An 18,819-nucleotide genomic window follows, 5' to 3' on the forward strand; every position below is an offset into this window, starting at 1 on the left:
GAATAAAAGCCGCCATGTTGCGGAGAACCTGGGAGGCTCAGTCGGTTAAGCATCCAACTCTTGATTTCAGCTCAGGTCATGATCTCACAGCCATGAGATCGAGCCCCATGTCTTGGTATTCTTATATTTTCTCTCTCCTCTCTCTGCCTCTCACCCTCTCTCTCTCTCTTGCTGTATCTCTCTGTCTCAAAATAAGTAAATAAACAAACATTTTTTTAAGTGCCACGTTTCCAGAAGAAGACTTAGAAGAAGTACCTGCCCTAATACCAGAGTTCCAGCCTCAAACCAGAGCTACCGTCCTGAGCTCATGTATATAGTAAGTTCTTTAAAAGTAGAGACTGGGTGTTACCTATAAAACCTGGCACAAGAATCATGAAAGATCTGTTAAAGTGAATTCCCTGGTTTGGTACAGTTTGGGGTTCATAAACCTGAGGTTGTTATTTGGGCAACAAATAACATATAGTTAAATGTTTCTCCCAGAGCAGCAAAGGACTCCTAAGAATAGCTGCCCTGACAAGCCAGCACAGATTTATCCTATGATACAGGATGGCAGTGTCATTGTGCACCATTTGATCATGAGAAGATGTAAATGCCCTTGTCCCTCGTCCAAGTAAGTGTTCTCCTTTCTGGATGCAAGAATTTGTAAATATCATCATCATGCCACCATCTTGCTCTTCAGAATAAAAGTGCACATAACACACTTGGGGGAAGTATTTAATTGGTAAATGGCAAAAGTGCATTTGGACACAATCCTAAAAGCGGCAAGAAGTAGAATGTCACTCAGGAGGACCAATTTGTCATTGTACTGACAGCCAGACTTTTAAAAATTCAGTCACAGAGAGCGGAACTTAAAAATAGATGAGTGGTTTAAAGCACAGGATGGATTCTAGAAAATGATCATCTGTGTCCAGTCTAACTCATAGAAATAAATCTTTAAGAGATTATGGAAAAAATGGGGGGGGTGGGCAATGATTTAGGTCCATCAGCTGTGTCTAACCAGATCAACACACCTAAACCACTGGAAAAAGTCCTTAAGCTCCCTAGGAATAGAGGGTCCACAAAATCTTCAGACTTCAGTCTAGGGCTAAAAACATTCTCCAAATCAACAACATCCTGAAACTAAAGACTAGAAGAACATTTCAGATGCAACAATGCATCACAGAATTCAATTGTATGTCATATTGAAATACAAACTATAGGACACTGAATCCCAGTTTTCCTTTTAAAATGCTCATTGGCTCAACAAAGTTGTATTGAATTCGGATTGGGTACAAAGCACTGGGGATCCAAATATGATTAAGACATGGCCAGTCTCTAAGCTGATGGTATACAATGGAAGGCATGCATCCACAAGTGGTAAGGGCACAGTGTGCTAAGAGCTGTGGTAACAGCCCACCCAGATAAGTACAGACTCTGAGCTCCAAATGCCATGAAAGGCAACAGCCCAAGTGGAGGCAGTAGCATCTTTTAATTAAGGGTCAGGATCTGTGGTGAATTCAAATAGTGCTTTCTTCTTACTGGGTGCTACCATTTCTAGAGGTGACAATTTTTTTTTTTTCTAGACAGAAGAAGGAAAAACAGGAAAAAAACAAAAAGCAGTGGGATTTTAGAAAAGCAATCCAAGTTCAACACAAAGGCCTTGTGGAAAGGAGGACAGGCTTGACATGATAACAGGGTGGAAAAGTCCAGACATCTAGGGCACCGAACATAAAAGGAGATACACCAGAGGGTGTCCAAGCCCAGGAGACAGTGGTGTCGGTGGGGGTGGGGGCACTGTTGAAATACAAAGAGAGGAAAGTGGCAGCCTGGGATGGCCTCAAAGCTCCTGAGGAGGCAATTGAATTTGAAATTTATTATGCGTTTGATCAAAACTACACTGGAAGAAGATCAGGTTATTCAGTTTAAGCATTCTTATTGAGGTATAGTCCCTGTTTTTAAACAAGTATCTGTTGTTTTCATTTCCTAGGGCTGCCATAGCAAAGTACCATGAACTGGGAAAGTTCTTGTCTCACAGCTGTGGGGGCTGAAATCTGAAATTAAGCGACGGCAATTGTTTCCTTCTGAGTACGATGAGGGAAGGGTCCATTCCAGGCCCCTCTTCTTGGCTTGTGCGTGGCCATCTTCACGTTCATATGGCATTCTCCCTATCTGGCGTGTCTTTATCCACATTTCCCCTTTTCATAAGGACAACAGTCAAGTGGATTAAGGCCCATTCTAATGACGTCATTGAAACTTGATACCTCTGTAAAGACCCCACCAAAAATGTAAAATCTTAATGGAGCCTTCTTCTCCACTAATTCAGAGTTCTTCCTTTATTCTTTGAGGTTTACCACAGCTATACAGACTGCCCACACCATCTCTCACTTCTCTGTCAGTTCGTGCTGGTTTCTACAAGAAGGCCGAGGCCAATCTTAGGGACATGTGGCCTCATTTCCACCACCCTGCACCTCCTGCATTGAGGACTGAGGCAGAATCTGCCTCAACGTGTTGCTGTTTGGTTCTAGTGATGATCGCACTCTATTTCACCTCTACTCCCAGCTGTATTCTACCAATACCGTCAAAAACCACTGAGAATACAGTCCCTGATTTTCTCTTCTGTGCTTTTGAGTGAAATTCTTTGCTTTTCCATAAACAGTTCAGAGCCTAATGCCACCTGCATATTTCTTCAAAAATGGTTCTCTCCAGGGGGACTTGAGCACAGCTATCAGTCTACTCAGACGGACTTAGAAGCAAGTCAGAGCAAGACTTTGACTTAGAAGCAAGGGACCAAACAAAGGCAACATTTCCCCAACAGTACCATCTTCTATCCCACTGTGCCTGTGGAAGTCAGCTCACTTTCTCCCTTGAATCTAAGACTAAAACCGCACCCAATGTCCAGTCTTGTAACATCTCAATTTGCAACCTGACAGTCAAACCAAACAAATCCCAACTTGCCTTCTCCACTTCAAACGCCAGACGATGTTTAACCCCATATCTGCCAATGTAAATTTTACAATTGGGTATTTGGTCAGCTGCTACATTCAGCAAGCAGGACACACAGGGCGTAACTTAACACAAGGTTATTCTTTAACCTTGCTACCTATTCTAATCTGCTCTGGGGGACAAGCTCTTTGCTCACTACTGGATGAAATGAGAGCAGGCCCCTTGGCTTCTCTGGTCATTCTGAGATAAAGGAAAAGTCCTCTGGTCACATCAAGTCACAAAAAGGTTCACTTCTATGCAGCAATGTCCAGTCCTGTGTCCCAGTTAAATCTTCAAATTTCAGTTAAAATGAAATCTTCTCCTCTTAGCTAAGCCTGCTTCAGGCAGAAAGCCTTCAGAAAGAAAGGAGGAGTGTCACTGGATTCTCTAATTCTCACCGGTTTCTGACTCTCTGAGACTATCAGTGGGTGGAAGAAAGAAAGGTTAGGGGGCAGAGGAGGTGTGATTGAGGGGCACTGCCACAATCTACTGCCAACACTCTGAGCTTCGAGGGTCTCTCTCTCTCACACAAGGGGACACTTCCTGGGTTCTGGAAAAAATACCCCATTTTGGGGATTCCCACCTGCAGTTTCTTTGCTGTGGTTACTCACAACGCCCTTTCCCACAAATGGTGGCCCTCCCGGAGCACACCTAGTCTCCTTCTGCCAAGGTCTTCTGCCCTGTCCCTCTGAATGGCCCCTGGGGAACATCAGCTCCTCCTGGTAGTGTTTTGGAGCAAGCATGACAGTGACCCAACACCAGTTCTGTTATGGACAGACCCCACTCCTCGTCCACCAAAACACATTCTTATCCCAAAAACTCAGGCAGTGCAGCTCACTGCCAGCGAGCCATGCCCACATTCCTTGAGCCAGCCACAGCTCCTCACCTTTCAAGTCCTCAGGCGTGGATCAGACACCAGTCCAATGTGTCCCTCACACGGTAGAGGACACTCGTGAAGCCATCAGGGCAGTTCCCCTGACATTCCTCTCACTTGACTTGAGGTAGAGGGAAGCACCCTACTTTGCTCCAGCATGTATATGGTTGATGGAATGGCCGCCCAGCACACTGACAATGCCCCCAAGGCAATCCTCCATCAAATCGACAACTCCTCTCTCACCCGGGTGGCCAGGCAAGGGTCATGACAACGACTCTGGGTACCTTCTTCATGAGAGCTGCTTGGGTGGTCAAGCATCTCACTTTGGCATGTGGCAGTGGTTGTCACCCTCCACCTAGGAGCCTCAGCTGATGCGGGACGAGTTCCCTTTCGTCAGTCTTGCACATTAACAATGTTTTTTAATGCCTGGAGTGCAGTTTTCATCATCACATCTTCCTACACATAGTGTTGGTTGTTTTTTTTTTTAACTCAACAAATACTTTATCCAAAATTACGCCCTATACTCGTCAGTACAGCAACTACGTTCTTTGCCTTGCTGAAATAGAGTTTAATCATCATCACCATAGTCGATGTTTCTTTTATTCTTACTAAACCAAGTTCTGTGTCGTATGTATGCAGAAAAATCCAACTGAGGATTTTATTTCCTAGGAGATCAATATGGTTACCAGTGGGTAAGTAACTTGCCCAGTGGCACACAGGAAGCAAGTGGCAAAGCCAATACAGGTCTATTCAACTTCACAGCCAAAGCATCTGACCACAAACCTCTGCTACATAAGGGGGGAGGTCTATGACAAAGGATAACGGAGAGCATAAGGTGTAGAGTCAGGAGAGTTTCAACGCTTCCTTATCCTAACTGAAAATACCGTGGAGAAGCTAGTTAACTTTAGCCTATTACTTTTCTATAAAATGAGGATACTAATAACTGCCTAAATTAGACATTTGTTGCATTATTCAGTTTCCATCTCCCTTCCCATTCTCAGCAGTGTGGCCTGTATAACACTAACCCCACCCCCACCTCCAGGTGGGCCCTTGGTGGTTTAGAGGACAATGTGCATATGCCATTCTCCCGGCCACTTACTGGTCCAGGGAAAGGCTAGGTTTGTTTGGCTGTTTTTAGTCCGTCACAAATCCCAACTGATACACTACACCATAACATTGTTTTGAGGATTAAATGAGATGAAACATGTAAAGCACTTAGCTTAATGCCCGGCAAAAATAAACTTTTATTTACTAACTATTTGACAGGAATGTGGAACGTGGATTGGACTAGACTATGTTAGATTGAGGCGATTATTTAGGAAGCTAATAATAAAGACACACATGAAATGAGAATCAAAAGAGGTGACAGTGCCAGGAAACACTGCTAACTGAAATCTCACATTAAGAGTGGGGGTGGAGTCAAGAGTGGGGTAGGGTCAAAATCTTGAGCAATTTTCAAACCTGAGAGACTAAAACAATACGAGAGAGAGCGTGCACAGTAAGTGGAAGAGGGGCGGGGGGGTGGGGGCAGGCAGAGGATCTGACGTGGGCTCTGCAAAGCGGGCTCTGTGTTAACAGCAGAAAGCCTGATGCAGGGCTTGAACTCACGAACCATGAGATCATGACCTGAGCCAAAGTTGGACTCTTAACTGACTGAGCCATCCAGGCACCCTTATTTGTTTGTTTGTTTGTTTAAGTTTATTTATTTATTTTGAGAGAGAGAGAGAAAGAGAGCAGGGGAGGGGCAGAGGGAGAGAGAGAATCCCAAGCAGGCTCCGTGCTGTCAGCACAGAGACCCACATAGGGCCCTCACAGACCATGAGATCATGACCTCAGCCAACACCAAGAGTCAGATGCTTGACTGACTGAGCCACCCAGGTGCTCCTGAATAAGCTGAGTTTAAAGAAGGAATAGGATATTCAGAAAGAAATGGTTTGGGGAGCTTCAAACAGAGGTTGGGGTTAGATAGTGGGTAGCTAGCAAGCTGGTTCTGGGCTAGCTAGAGCGAGGCACAGCCCTGATTTGCAGTGTGCACCCCTCTCTGTGGCATGCATGCTCCCCTCACAGCTGACTTCATGCCACCAATGTGAGGACACTGATCACAGAGACAGGAGGAGATGTGCCCAACTGGCTCTCATGGGCCAGGATGGCGTCAGCCACCCTTAGTTAGAAATAAAGCTTTCTGCCCAGACTGGCTAAAAACTGGGAGTGAATGAAATCATTCAAGAAAGGAGATACTAAAAAAGAAAATTCAGAGGCACCTGAGTGGCTCAGTCGGTTAAGCGTCCGACTTCAACTCAGGTCATGATCTCACAGTTCGTGAGCTTGAGCCCCACAGTGGGCTCTGTGCTGACAGCTCTGAGCCTGGAGCCTGCTTTGGATTCTGTGTCTCCCTCTCTCTCTCTGTCCCTCCCCACCTCATCCTCTGTCTCCCTCTCAAAAATAAATAAACATTAAAAAAAATGTTTTAAAGAAAAAAACAAAAAGAAAATTCACCTACAAGAGGGTAAGAAAAGAAAGGAGTTTCAGTAAAGAATAAAAGAACGAATGGGCAGAAAACCAGGGGAGTCAGGACAGTGTCCCAGCCAAATGAAGAAACAGCCTCAAAATGAAAGGCCAGCAGGTAGCATCTGAGGCCAGGGCAGTGAAGGCTGACAAAAGGTCCGGTGTGTGACTTTTCAGACTTGCAAGTGCATGGTTTTAGAAAACAGTAGGGGCTCAGGGGTCCTCCTGTAACCTTTTATACATAATATTTCTGAATATACATCATTTAATTCTTCATATCTTTCTTAATAGAGTTATTAAAGTAATTTTGAAAGATTTCAATATCTGAAGAATGTTTGGAATATTTCAGCTCATGGACACTCACAGGTGTTGGTCCCATCTGCCTTTAGGAAAAAATAAATTCATCAGTTACAGTTTAGAGAAAGATGAGTAGTTTTGATACTTTATGGCAAAGGAGATTGTGTACCGAAACAATCATATTAGATCATCTCAGTCTTTCCTATGTCTGGAGTTCATGTACACACTCAACCCTTGGATTCAAAACCTCAGGGATCGGAGCGCTGCCCCAGAAAGGAAACAGCAAACGTAACAGAACGAAGTATTTATGCATATCTGAAAAACTCTGACAGCTCTAAAAAAATAAAATTCTTTCATTGAAGTATTGCTCAGACAAATGGACAATAAGTATTTGGGGGAGTATTTTAGACAGTGCTATAAAAACTAGCAAAAACAACTTAAAAAATAAATCTCTCTGAGCCTCCAGTAAAGGAAGTGACTCATCGTACTCTATGGAATCTACAGAGATGAACCGATGTTCAGGGGAGGCACAGCAAATGCTCATTTCACACACTCCGGTGTAACCACACACACCCAGTCGGTACAAGACAAGAGACTGAGAAAGAGAACGATGTGAACTGCATGGGAACCTTTCCAGACTCTGAGCGTGTGCCCCTTCAGGGAGCATGAAGGGTGCAGCTCTTTCAAGGGGCCCACCAGGCTGAGTGGAAATTCAGTTTCAAAGGATAGGGTTCGAGGGGTATAAAAACAGCTCCTAAACACAAGCCAACTTCTCTGGCACTCAATCTAAGACAGGAGTCTGCTCCAATACTGAAGGAAAACCAGCTGGGTCAAACTCGGTGTTAAGTCCTATCGCCTTCCTGGGGTTTTTCGAGAGTAATTTTAGCTAAACTCAAAATCACCTGCAGGAATTGACTTTAGTACCTAACTCCCTTTAAAAAGCAACCCCACTGTGGAGGAAATTCCTATTAAACACTGTGTTTTTTCCAACCACTTTACTGAGCAACCATGGGCATATCACTTAATCCATCTGGGTCCTCAGTTTCTCATTTGTAAAATGAGGCCAGCGGAGTAATTGATCATTAATATCCTTTTTAAATCTAAAACCTCCGTGCCTGTAAGTTTTAAAATAAACTTCAACAGATGGATCATAGATTCAATGATTCCAGATGATGAAAAATACACTTCACTACCAGCTTTCGATTTCCTTAAATAAGTAATAGTTTCCCTACATTTGAGTGAAATTTATGTAAAATGAGGAATTCTGGAGGTTCCACAATAGGAGCACATAACACAAACATGATAACTCTAGCTGGAGAGACTTTTACAACTAATAATAATTAATCTGTAAAAAGTAATTGTATTATTGGGGCACCTGGGTGGCTCAGTCGGTTGAGCGTCTGACTCTTCATTTCGGCTCAGGTCATGATCTCGTAGCTCCTGGGATCGAGCCCTGCCTCGGACCCTGAGCTGACAGCATGAAGCCTACTTGGGATTCTTTTTCACCCTCTCTCTCTCTGCCCCTCCCTGCCCCTCCTCACTCACTCACTCACTCTCTCTCTCTCTCTCTCTCTCTCTCTCTCTCTCTCAAAACAGATAAACATAAAAAAAATTTGAGTAATTTTATTTGTTTCATAGCTCTCCATTCAGGCAAATAAATCATATGATGAACTAGAAAATTCTAAACTACCTGACAGATGCTGACCTATAACCTTGCTCAAATCAGCAGTTACACTGGGGCATGTGCATACACAGTTCACCTTGTTTATCTCCTCGAAATAGCTCAGGAATGACAGGGTTTGGTAGCTAAGTGAACAGAAAAAAAAAAAATGGCTGTCACAGAGCTCAAAACTAAAAATTTAATGTCCTCCAGATGTTCGCTGAATTCTTACGGCTTTCCTTTTTGCATGGAATGCTTCACCCAATCAAAAATATGCCACAGACTTACACTTTAAAAAATCTATTTGGACACTTTAAATTTTTTTTTTCAACGTTTATTTATTTTTGGGACAGAGAGAGACAGAGCATGAACGGGGGAGGGGCAGAGAGACAGGGAGTCACAGAACTGGAAACAGGCTCCAGGCTCTGAGCCATCAGCCCAGAGCCCGACGCGGGGCTCGAACTCACGGACCACGAGATCATGACCTGGCTGAAGTCGGACGCTTAACCAACTGCGCCACCCAGGCGCCCCTCTATTTGGACACTTTAAAAAGGTATACAAATATTTAAAATCCTATCATTAATACAAATTCTCAGTTGGAAATTTCAAGGGTTTTTTTTACTCTTACAGTAATATATTTGTGTCCAATATTATAGGTTAGTGCTATAATTACAGTCCCCAAAACTATTGTACATATTTTTATGGAGTAAAAAGATGATCGATCATTCTTTGATCCATCAACAATTTTATACCAGCACTTGGTCACAGATGTCTAGTAATTATGGTGTGAATATAAAGGTAGTACATTTTAGAACAGCAAACAGATATTCTTCATGCCAAACTACCCACAACTTTTAGATAAACCCCTATCACTGCTTAGAACAGCAGATGCATATTTTTGGAAGCAAGACAATAAGGACAAAAAAGAATGAGGGTATAAAGCAGTAAGCACACTGAATTCAGGGAATAAATTCATTTCTATTTAAACACATAGCTCTTTCCATATTGAAGAGAGAATCCATAGGTACAGAAACAGGAAGCAAAAGGCCAATATATTATGTGATAATTGAAAAAAAAATAACTGGAATGACAGCTCCTTAACTATGATCTTAAATACAGATATTTTAAAAATTCTTTCAGATGCCTGGTATATAGTAAACGCCTAATACTGTTGAACAAATAAATGAGTGAATGAATACCAAAAATAATCTGAATAAAATTATGAGGAGAAAACTATATAAATGGAATAAATCTCCAGTAAAAAAGTACTCACTTTTCTGTCATGACTGCCCTAGCCTAAAACCTACTCTTCAGGGAAATTCAGTAATCTGCATGAATAAGGCAGCACAGACAGCTGGGTGAGGTGCTCAGGATACAACGTGCACAGGACACAGTGAAGGAGTTAAGAGTGCAACTGAAGGGACAGACATGGAAAAAGGCAAATTACAACACACAGTAACTGGCAATGAAACACTGATATGAAAAAGTTCCTAAGGAAGCAGCAAAACAGACCAACTGCTTGCAATAGTTCTGGGGTACATCGTGGAGTGGGTGACTTCTGAATCTTATCTAAAAGGATACACAGGGGCACCTGGCTGGCTTAGTTGGTTAAGCATCCAACTCTTGATTTCACCTCAGGTCATGATCTCACAGTTCATGAGATCAAGACCCATATTGGGCTCTGAGCCAGCAGCGTGGAGCCTACTTGGGATTCTCTCTCTCCCTCTCCCTCTCTCTCTCTGCCCCTCCCCCGCTTGCACATGCTCATTCTCTCTCTCTCTCTCTCTCTCTCTCTCTCTCACACACACACACACACACACACACACACACACACACACACAAAACAAACATTTAAAAAATAAAAGAAATTCTTTAAAAGAAAATTTAAAAGAGGATTCACATAACTCAGCCAGGCAAAAAAGGGATAGGACAGGAGGTACAATCCTCAAGTAAAGCTGACATAAACCCTTCATGAGAAAGAGACGTACATACGAAATTCTCACCCCCCAGAATGATGTTTTCTCATGTAAGTACCAAAAAAAAAAAAAATCCTATTTGATGATAAGTATAAATATCACCATCTTAGTGAGGCACCTTCTATACCTTCCCCGGTCCCTGAACCCATCTAAGGCATTAAACCATGCTCTCGTGGCCTCTGTAATATTGTCCCGAACACGCAGAACCATTCCTCTTTCTCACCCCACCAAAAGGCGAGCTGATTCATGTTTGTATCCCAGTGCCTAGTGGCAGACAAATAGCAGACTCTCCACAAAGCCTATGGGTGGGGTGGTGGCTACCTCCTACAAAGCAACTACCTTTGGGTACGCTTCACAGATGTCATCTTGTTTCACCTTCCCTGCAAATGTATATGGTTGATATTATTCCCATTTTTACATAAGAGACTGAGGCTCAGAATGGTGTGAAATAACTCCCAAACACCAACTAAACAGCTGAGCCAGAACTTGAATCCAGACCCATCCCACACCCCTACTCCAAAACCATCCTTTTTGCCACTCTACTACTGCTGGACTCTACCCAGTTCAAGCTCTAGATATAACTACGGAGTTAGTGTTGTTCTTCTAATGATTTTATGAACTACAGGAAATTGAGAAAAATGTGATCGATTAACTGCTAAGTTTTTATGTAGGAAAACAAAATTCAGGCTTTCTCAATGAGCATGCATATACTTGGAGTTTTACAATTCATATTTTAAATTAAAACACACACACACACAAAACAGGACTTAGAGGAAGAATTCTCTCGTGTCACCATTGAATCCAACTTATGACACTCTGGTCCCTACCACTTAGACTGAAAATCTGAGATGCTCTTCACAGTTCCCCTGCTGTCCATATGAAGTACATACATTTGTAAAGAAAGCCTATATTTACTCAAAAATTCAACAGTAATGTCAGCCAGACCGTGGGAAACAATTGTCAGAAATTAATATAATGACTTTGATAGTTATCACAGCTCTACTCTAACTCAAAGACTGCCAGTATAAGACTGGTCTAAAATAAAGATAAAGGTGCCTGGGTGGCTCTGTCGGTTAGGTGTCCAACTATTGGTTTCGGCTCAGGTCATGATCTCATAGTTCTGTGAATTCAAGCCCCGCATTGTACTCTGTGCTGTGGTGTGGAGCCTGCTTGGGATTCTCTCTCTCTCCCTCTCTCTCTCTGCCCCTCCCCCACCCATGCTGTCTCTGTCTCTCTGAAAAGTAAACTTTAAAGAAATAAATAAATAAAATAAAAATAAAAATAAAGATAAAGATAAAAATAAATGGTGCAGGGGTGCCCGGGTGGCTCAGTCAGTTGAGCGTCCAACTTCAGCTCAGGTCATGATCTCACAGTTTGTGGGTTTGAGCCCTGCATGAGGCTCTGGACTGACAGCTCAGAGCCTGGAACCTGCTTCAGATTCTGTGTCTCCCTCTCTCTGCCTTCCCCTGCTTGTGCTCTATCTCTCTCTCAAAAATAAATTAACATTAAAAAAAATTTTAATTAAAAAAATAATAAATGTGCAAAATGAATGAGAGAACACGGAACAGGGAAAACCCACTGGAGAAAATGACAAGAAGAGTTCAGGTATACCTGGTACCTTTTATCATTATCTACGTTAACAATAAAAAAAAGAAAGGAATATTCTTTGGTTTGGCACATCAACAAGAATTTGAAGTTAAATTTGAAACTTCTGTTTGCTTCCACTTATCTTAGAATGCAACTTTTGCTGTGTGTGCATGTGTGTTTTGTAAGAAAATCAAACCTCATGAACTCCAGTGCTGCTGATTCAGATCAGTCTCTTGTTTTAATCCTTATTGTCTACTTAATAAATTGTTGTTTTAAGCCACTAAGTTTTCTGGTGGCTTTTTATGAAGAATAAAAAACTGGAAAAATCCCTGTCTATAAAAAACCCACAACAATAATAACAATGACTAATATGGGAAAGGGGGTTTAAAACAAGCTGGAATTTCTTTTTTCTTTTTTTTTTTTTTTTTTTTTTTTGAGAGAGAGAGAGAGAGAGCGAGCAGGGGAGGGGCAGAGGGAGAGGGAGAGAGAGACTTTTAAATAGGCTCCACACCCAACGTGAAGCCCAATGTGGGGCTCGACTTCACAACCGTGGATCATGACCTAAGCTGAAATCAAGAGCTGGACTGTCAGGGGTGCCTGGGTGGCTCAGTCGGTTGAGCATCTGACTTCGGCTCAGGTCATGATCACACAGTTTGTGGGTTTGAGCCCTGACATTGGGCTCTGTGCTGACAGCTTGGAGCCTGGAGCCTGCTTCAGATCTGTGTCCCCCTTTTTCTACCCCTCCCCTGCTTGTGCGTGTGCACACACTCTCTCTCTCTCTCTCTCTCTCTCTCTCCCCCAAAAATAAAATAAATGCTAAAAAAACAAAGAGTTGGACACTTAACCGAGCCACCCAGGCACCCCAAAACAGGCTAGAATTAAATGTTGCCGATAGTAAAAGAAAAGATGGAGAAGGAAGTGATGGCAATGAGTATGTTCTAAGATCCTTGTACAGCTTGAGAGATGTGTGAAGACACGGATTCATTTTAACCTTTAACTCAATAATACATGACAAAAATTCCAAGGATAACTGCTAACAGACTACACCTAGAATGTTTAACTTCCAAGCAAATAAAATGAGGAAAAATGTGGAAGATAGGGAGCAAATAAAAGTCATCATTTCAATGGAAGGCACAAAAACAGGGTGAAAAAAAATAACTACCAAAAAGCACGTAATACAGAAGATATAGTAAGACATGGAAATACGTCCAAATATATCAAAAAATAACAGCAAATGTTAAAACACTAAATGCACCAATTTTAAAAGGTGGTCAATCAGATCGGATTAAAAATCATAAAACCATAGATGATTCACAGCAGATATATCTGAGGCATCCCAAAGAATGGCTCAAAGGAAATCAGTGGCAAAAGACACATCAAGCAAAAACTAACCAAAGGAAGCTGAGGTAGCAATTGATAACAGACTTTAAGAGAGATATCTGGATAAAAAGATGACATTAGAAATGTATTTTCTTACCATCTTAACTCCATCACAAAATACAATCATTTCACATTTACTCATTATAGCACCTATATAAGTATCCTTTAAGGAAAAGTGACACAGGGGCGCCTGGGTGGCGCAGTCGGTTAAGCGTCCAACTTCAGCCAGGTCATGATCTCACGGTCCGTGAGTTCGAGCCCCGCGTCGGGTTCTGGGCTGATGGCTCAGAGCCTGGAGCCTGTTTCCGATTCTGTGTCTCCCTCTCTCTCTGCCCCTCCCCCGTTCATGCTCTGTCTCTTTCTGTCCCAAAAATAAATAAACGCTGAAAAAAAAAAAAAAAAAAGAAAAGTGACACAAGTTACATGAGGGGGGAAAAAAACACCTCAGATAACTTTCCTAGAATAACCAGATAAAAAATAAAAACCGCCTCACCATCTCAGTACGTAGACAGAAGAATGCCTATTTCAAGTATGGCTTTCTTCCAGTACGTTAGGGAATAAAATATACTAAAACTTCTTTGGATACACTGAGCCATCCATCTTTTTAAAGCCTGCCTACTATCCAGGGAACTCTTCCATAACCAGTTTAAAAACATGGAATTCTCTGCAAACCAAATCTCTAACATGCATATTCTAAGAAAGATCTGTGATGGTCTGCGATGCCAATGCAATGCTGTGAATTCAGATTCTAACTATTGTACATCCATAGTTCAGGTACTGTCCTTGGTCCTGCTCTGGGTGTGCTTCTCATTCAGTCTCCTGGACACTTTATAAAGTATATACCAGAGTATGACACTTCTTAAATCCCCAGCATCTATTCTTCCAGACCATGCAAGAATAGATGTCTTAGGCTCTGAAACAGACTAGAGGACCAGACACGTTGTTAGCAAGACACATCTACCATGGCAGAGGCACTGACTGCTCACTACATGGCCAAGGGCTTCTCCCCATTTCCCAGTCTCTATGCAGTTAGGCAGATCATGGGGCTACTGCTGAATGTGGACCCTGAGCTGAAGTGAAATGTGTCACCTTGGGGCCAAGACTGTAAGAGCTGGTATGGGGGTCTCCAGTGCTCTCTTCCCTGAACACTTGCCTGGAGAGGCCTCCTGTTGCAAATGGTGTCATGACAAGATGGCAGATCCTTTAAGAATCCAATATGGCAAAAGTCAAGAGGATGCTGAGCCTGCATGCCTTAATGACAGTACAAAGTAAACCCCTGCCAATCCATGCTGGACACGTAGCATTAGCAAGAAATCATCTTTTGTTCTGTTAAGTCACTGAGAATTCAGGGTTAGCTCATTTGCACAGCATAATCTGACTGAGGCTGACTAGTACAACTAGGTAACAAAAAGTAATTTAGAGTTAAGTTGTTCCAAAAACCACTTCATGTTCAAAGCTCTTAGTTTCTAAAAGCATCTTCTAAAATGCAAACACATGACCTGAAACAACTTTTCTTTGGCAGCAATCATGCCAAAATACCAAGGAGCTTCAGAACAGTCACTCTTCGCTATGTTGGATAGCTATTCTGGAAACTAAATACTTCATACATAAATTCTTTGTTCCATTTGATTGAATTTTGGATTAAACTGCAGCTTTCCCATCACCTTTAAAAGCATGTTGGTTTAGCACCTACGTGATGCTCACATTAAAATCCTGTATTATTTGGTATTGAAATTTTAAACGCTTTATGTAATTTCTAGAACCTGATTCAAAGGACTGGGTTTTGGTTTTCGTAAGCAGAAGCGGCCTGGTATGTCACTTTAATCCAGAAATCTCTTCTTGTGGATTCAACCAGTGGATAAGTTTGCAGTGCAGCTTCGAACCACCAGGAAAATGATTAACAGTAGCTAAAAGGATGATAGTTTGCAATTAGCAGGACCTTACAAAAAGCCCAGGCACCTTGCTGAGCACTTTATACATAGTATCTTATTTCTTACCATACTGGTACTTTTCCTTTTTCTTTTCTTTTTTTTTTTACAGATGAGGACAGGAGGTTGAAAAATATTACATATTTCACTCAAGCTAGTAAACGTATTTGAATTTATTAGTCTGTCTGATTGCAGAGTCTGTGTTCTTAACCACTGATAACCCCAGAGTTTCTCAAAGTATGCTCTGGGTGATAATCTTGGTGGTGCACAGACAAAAGTTATTTTTTTTTTAACAGTTAATGTATGTTGGAAAGAAATATAACTAACACAGAAAACCTGTCCCAGACCTTACTACTTAAAACGAAGTCAGGGTAGATAACCGGTTTTTTGTTTGCTTGTGTGTTTGTTTTAATCAGATGGTTTAAAGAAAAATATTAATAGTACAGGGGGTAATCCAATATGGCAAAACTCAAGAAGGTGCTGAGTAAATAACTAAAGGGTGGAAAACATTGGACTCCATTTTGCAACACAGGGGGGGAAAATGAAGACTGAGACACAAGACACTTAAGTTCCTGCCTTGACCGCTCCCAACTAGCTGTATGGCTCACTGCTCTGAACCTTAGTTTTTTATCTATAAAATACCAGTTTAAATTTTGGGATCTTAAAGGTCTAAAATACATAATCTAAATGCCTTGGTTAACTATTACAATCCTACTTTTTTTTTTACCATCCAAATGCAAAGAAATATGGAAAATATCATAATACATAAGCCATAATACTTTTTAAGGTAGAGTAAAATACATTTGTTGTGCCACTCACTCACCTTTGAAGATATAATCGGCATGCAGACACTGAGCGTGGTCCAGAGAAATGCTGGCAAACTATTTGTTCCTGGTCTATGGCAAGACAAGCTTGAGCCAGAATATGAAATACCTACATCAATAAGCCCATTATTTCATTTAATTTTTTATTAGTGACATTTTCTCAATGAAGGATGCAGGGCATTGATTTACATTCTAGAAACAACTTCTTATCTAGTCACAGATAAATCGCAGACTCGCACTTTGAGAAGCATTGGTGCACAGCACACTATATACTTCTAATTTTCATAAGGAGCGTTTTCCTAGCTCTGTTTAGGGACTTCAACTTGTCTGAAAATGAGAAACAGCAAAGTAAGCCTTTTGAAGTGTTTTCCTTTTGAACAGCCAGAAATAAAAGCACAAGACCAAAGGTCAAGGGGAATTAGATAGTGAACCTGAAACGAATTTAATATGCTCTGTCTCTTCTTTAAACAGCGATCATTTGATTTTTCATGGAAAGTTGTTTGTGTTGGGTACCCTAAGTGTTTTTGCATGTTTAAGCATTTGGCTCTTTTTATTTAGACAGCTTGGAAGGAAGCAATGAGTGGCAGTGTTAATCTTGTCAGAGGTCACTTCTAATTATGGAGACCAAAATAAATTATAAATCCAGCGATTTTTGAAAACCATTTACGAGGCACTAATTGTTGTAATTTGGAGATTCAGGGCTATAGCTACGTTGCAATCGTCTGTGAAAATCTCAGGGTGCATGTGAGACTTTCTGGAGAGAGAAAATATAATTAGCACCTGTTTTAAGAACTGTGTTCACACCCCAAATTTCCCCAAATGGCGCTTTGATATTTTCAACTTGTTTTCTTTGTATTCCCAATAGGACCTATAAAGTGCCTCAAATGCCTGGAGAACAATTTATTTTTCTGACCCAGGAGTATATATTTTCTCTCCAGATTAGCTAAAAGTCATCTGGACTGAGTTGTACAATGCAAAACCTTATTAACAATTAGCCAAACACAAACAACACTCACACTCCTAGAGAGTAAGAAAATGTAAGCCAAGAGAAACACAATCAAAGTGCAGGGCGTGCCAGTAAACCACACCTCACTGGCCAGACGTTCCACCCAAATCCTTTCCCTTTGGGATTGATTTCTATAGAGACCATCTCTCTGTTCCGCAAATAAAACTAGGCGTTGCTAGGAAACAGCCTGGCTTCTCAGGATCCAGCTAACGAGGGGTGGCTGCTTCCTACCAAGAGCTACAGGAGTCTGAATCTCTACCTGACATATGTGCTATTGTTAGGAACCCTAGATTCTCCGTGCACCTATGTCAGAGCCTGAGAGAGAATATTTTTCTGTTTAGCGGTAACAGCCTTAAATTGGTGACGTCATTTGTACGCTGAAATTCTTTTCCCCATCCTGGCCTTGCATTTCCTCTTTTCTTTCAGCTTCTCCAAATGTATCCCCTCACCACTTTCATGTAACAATGCCCAAGAAAACGGTTTGGTATATATTCAGGTTACTTAATTTACTCATTTCATAGATTCTTTCCCTCACATGATTGGTCCTATTAAACTTTTGAAAATTTCCGCACGGCTTGGAGTTACTACTTTCAAAAATTTGGTATCAGATTTTTGTTGCTTTTATAAAACACAACCTGGTAGTCTTTAACTCTGGTGAAACAGTGCCGAGCACACTCCCGGGAGTAGTAACTACTGCAGTCACCCACACACTCTCTCCTGCCCTCACAAACCGCTGATGTCCCTCCTTTTCCCTTCTGCATGTCAATACCACTTAGCAGCTCAGCATTAACAACAGGTACAAGAAAGCTTCACAATAATGACTTAAGCAAAGAGGGGAAGATTTTTTTCACATGAAGCAAGAACTCTGTAGTGACAGTCCAAGCTCATCCTAACTTTCTGCTCTGTCATTCTTGGCTTTTACTCTTGACTGATGTCTTACGGTGGATACATGGGTGCACCAATGCAAGATCTCACGGCCTTTCGGCAGAGTCCCAGGTACAAGAGAAGGGGAAGTTTAATGACTCTACGGGAAGCTCTGGCTTTTCACCAGAAAAGGAAGCTCCCCCAAAGTCTTTCCTTTACATCTCACTGGCCAGGCCTGGCTCACCGCCCACTCCTACGCTAGTCACTGGTTGGATTGCCATATAAGTTTAAAACTTTCCTGAATCTGGGGAGGGCCTACCTGCTCTAGATGAATGGCTTGCTGCCTAACCCTCACCCTGTAAGGAAGAAGGATCTGGAAACAGCTGTCAGTTAAAAATGACAATGCTGCCACCTATCCCTCTCCACACGGGATGGCAAAGTCCCCACAGAAGTAAGGCTGCCTCCAGTCTAGAGGTCAGAATAGCCCATCTTAGCCTCAGGAGAAATGGCTATCTCTGCTTAAGGCCAGGTCTCTGTTCAGTCATTCTGAGGTCCCAGGGAAGTCAGGCTTTTCTTCTAAACACAGTCGTGGCCCTTCAACTACAGAAATGAGCCATACTTAATGTCTTAGATGCTGGGACCTGGGCCTTTCAGAGTCATTGGTTGCAGAAGACCTGTTGAGACCAACAACATGCCCAAGCACACCAAGTTCTACATAAGTGCTATTTTTACTTGCAAATGTTGGTCTCCGTGTGCATCCCGGTCACTCGAGAGGCCTGAGGGCTCCAGTGCTTGCCCTCTCTTCCCTGCCACGGACCTAAAACTATTAGAAGACATACTAAGAAGAACTAACAAACATACGGGACTTCCACTACCATTTATTAATGGGAAAATAAAATGAAACCGCTTACTCCCTACTGTCAATCAAAAGCACGGGGAAAACTTCTGCTTCAGGGC

The 18,819-nt window shown here is 42.0% G+C and overlaps 1 protein-coding gene and 1 long non-coding RNA gene across 8 annotated transcripts in view; one reads left to right on the forward strand and one right to left on the reverse strand.

Moving 5' to 3' along the window:
- The window catches only part of HECW2 (HECT, C2 and WW domain containing E3 ubiquitin protein ligase 2), a 410,471-nt gene that overhangs the window by 212,262 nt on the left and 179,390 nt on the right, over positions 1-18,819 (reverse strand). The gene's annotated exons all lie outside the window — the stretch shown is intronic.
- Positions 221-2,596, forward strand: LOC109502799. The gene is made up of 3 exons (XR_006583458.1): positions 221-316; positions 481-610; positions 2,325-2,596. It is a non-coding gene; the product is annotated as an uncharacterized LOC109502799 (long non-coding RNA).

The sequence above is a fragment of the Felis catus genome, chromosome C1, assembly GCF_018350175.1.
Source record: "Felis catus isolate Fca126 chromosome C1, F.catus_Fca126_mat1.0, whole genome shotgun sequence".
Taxonomy (NCBI): Eukaryota; Metazoa; Chordata; class Mammalia; order Carnivora; family Felidae; genus Felis; species Felis catus.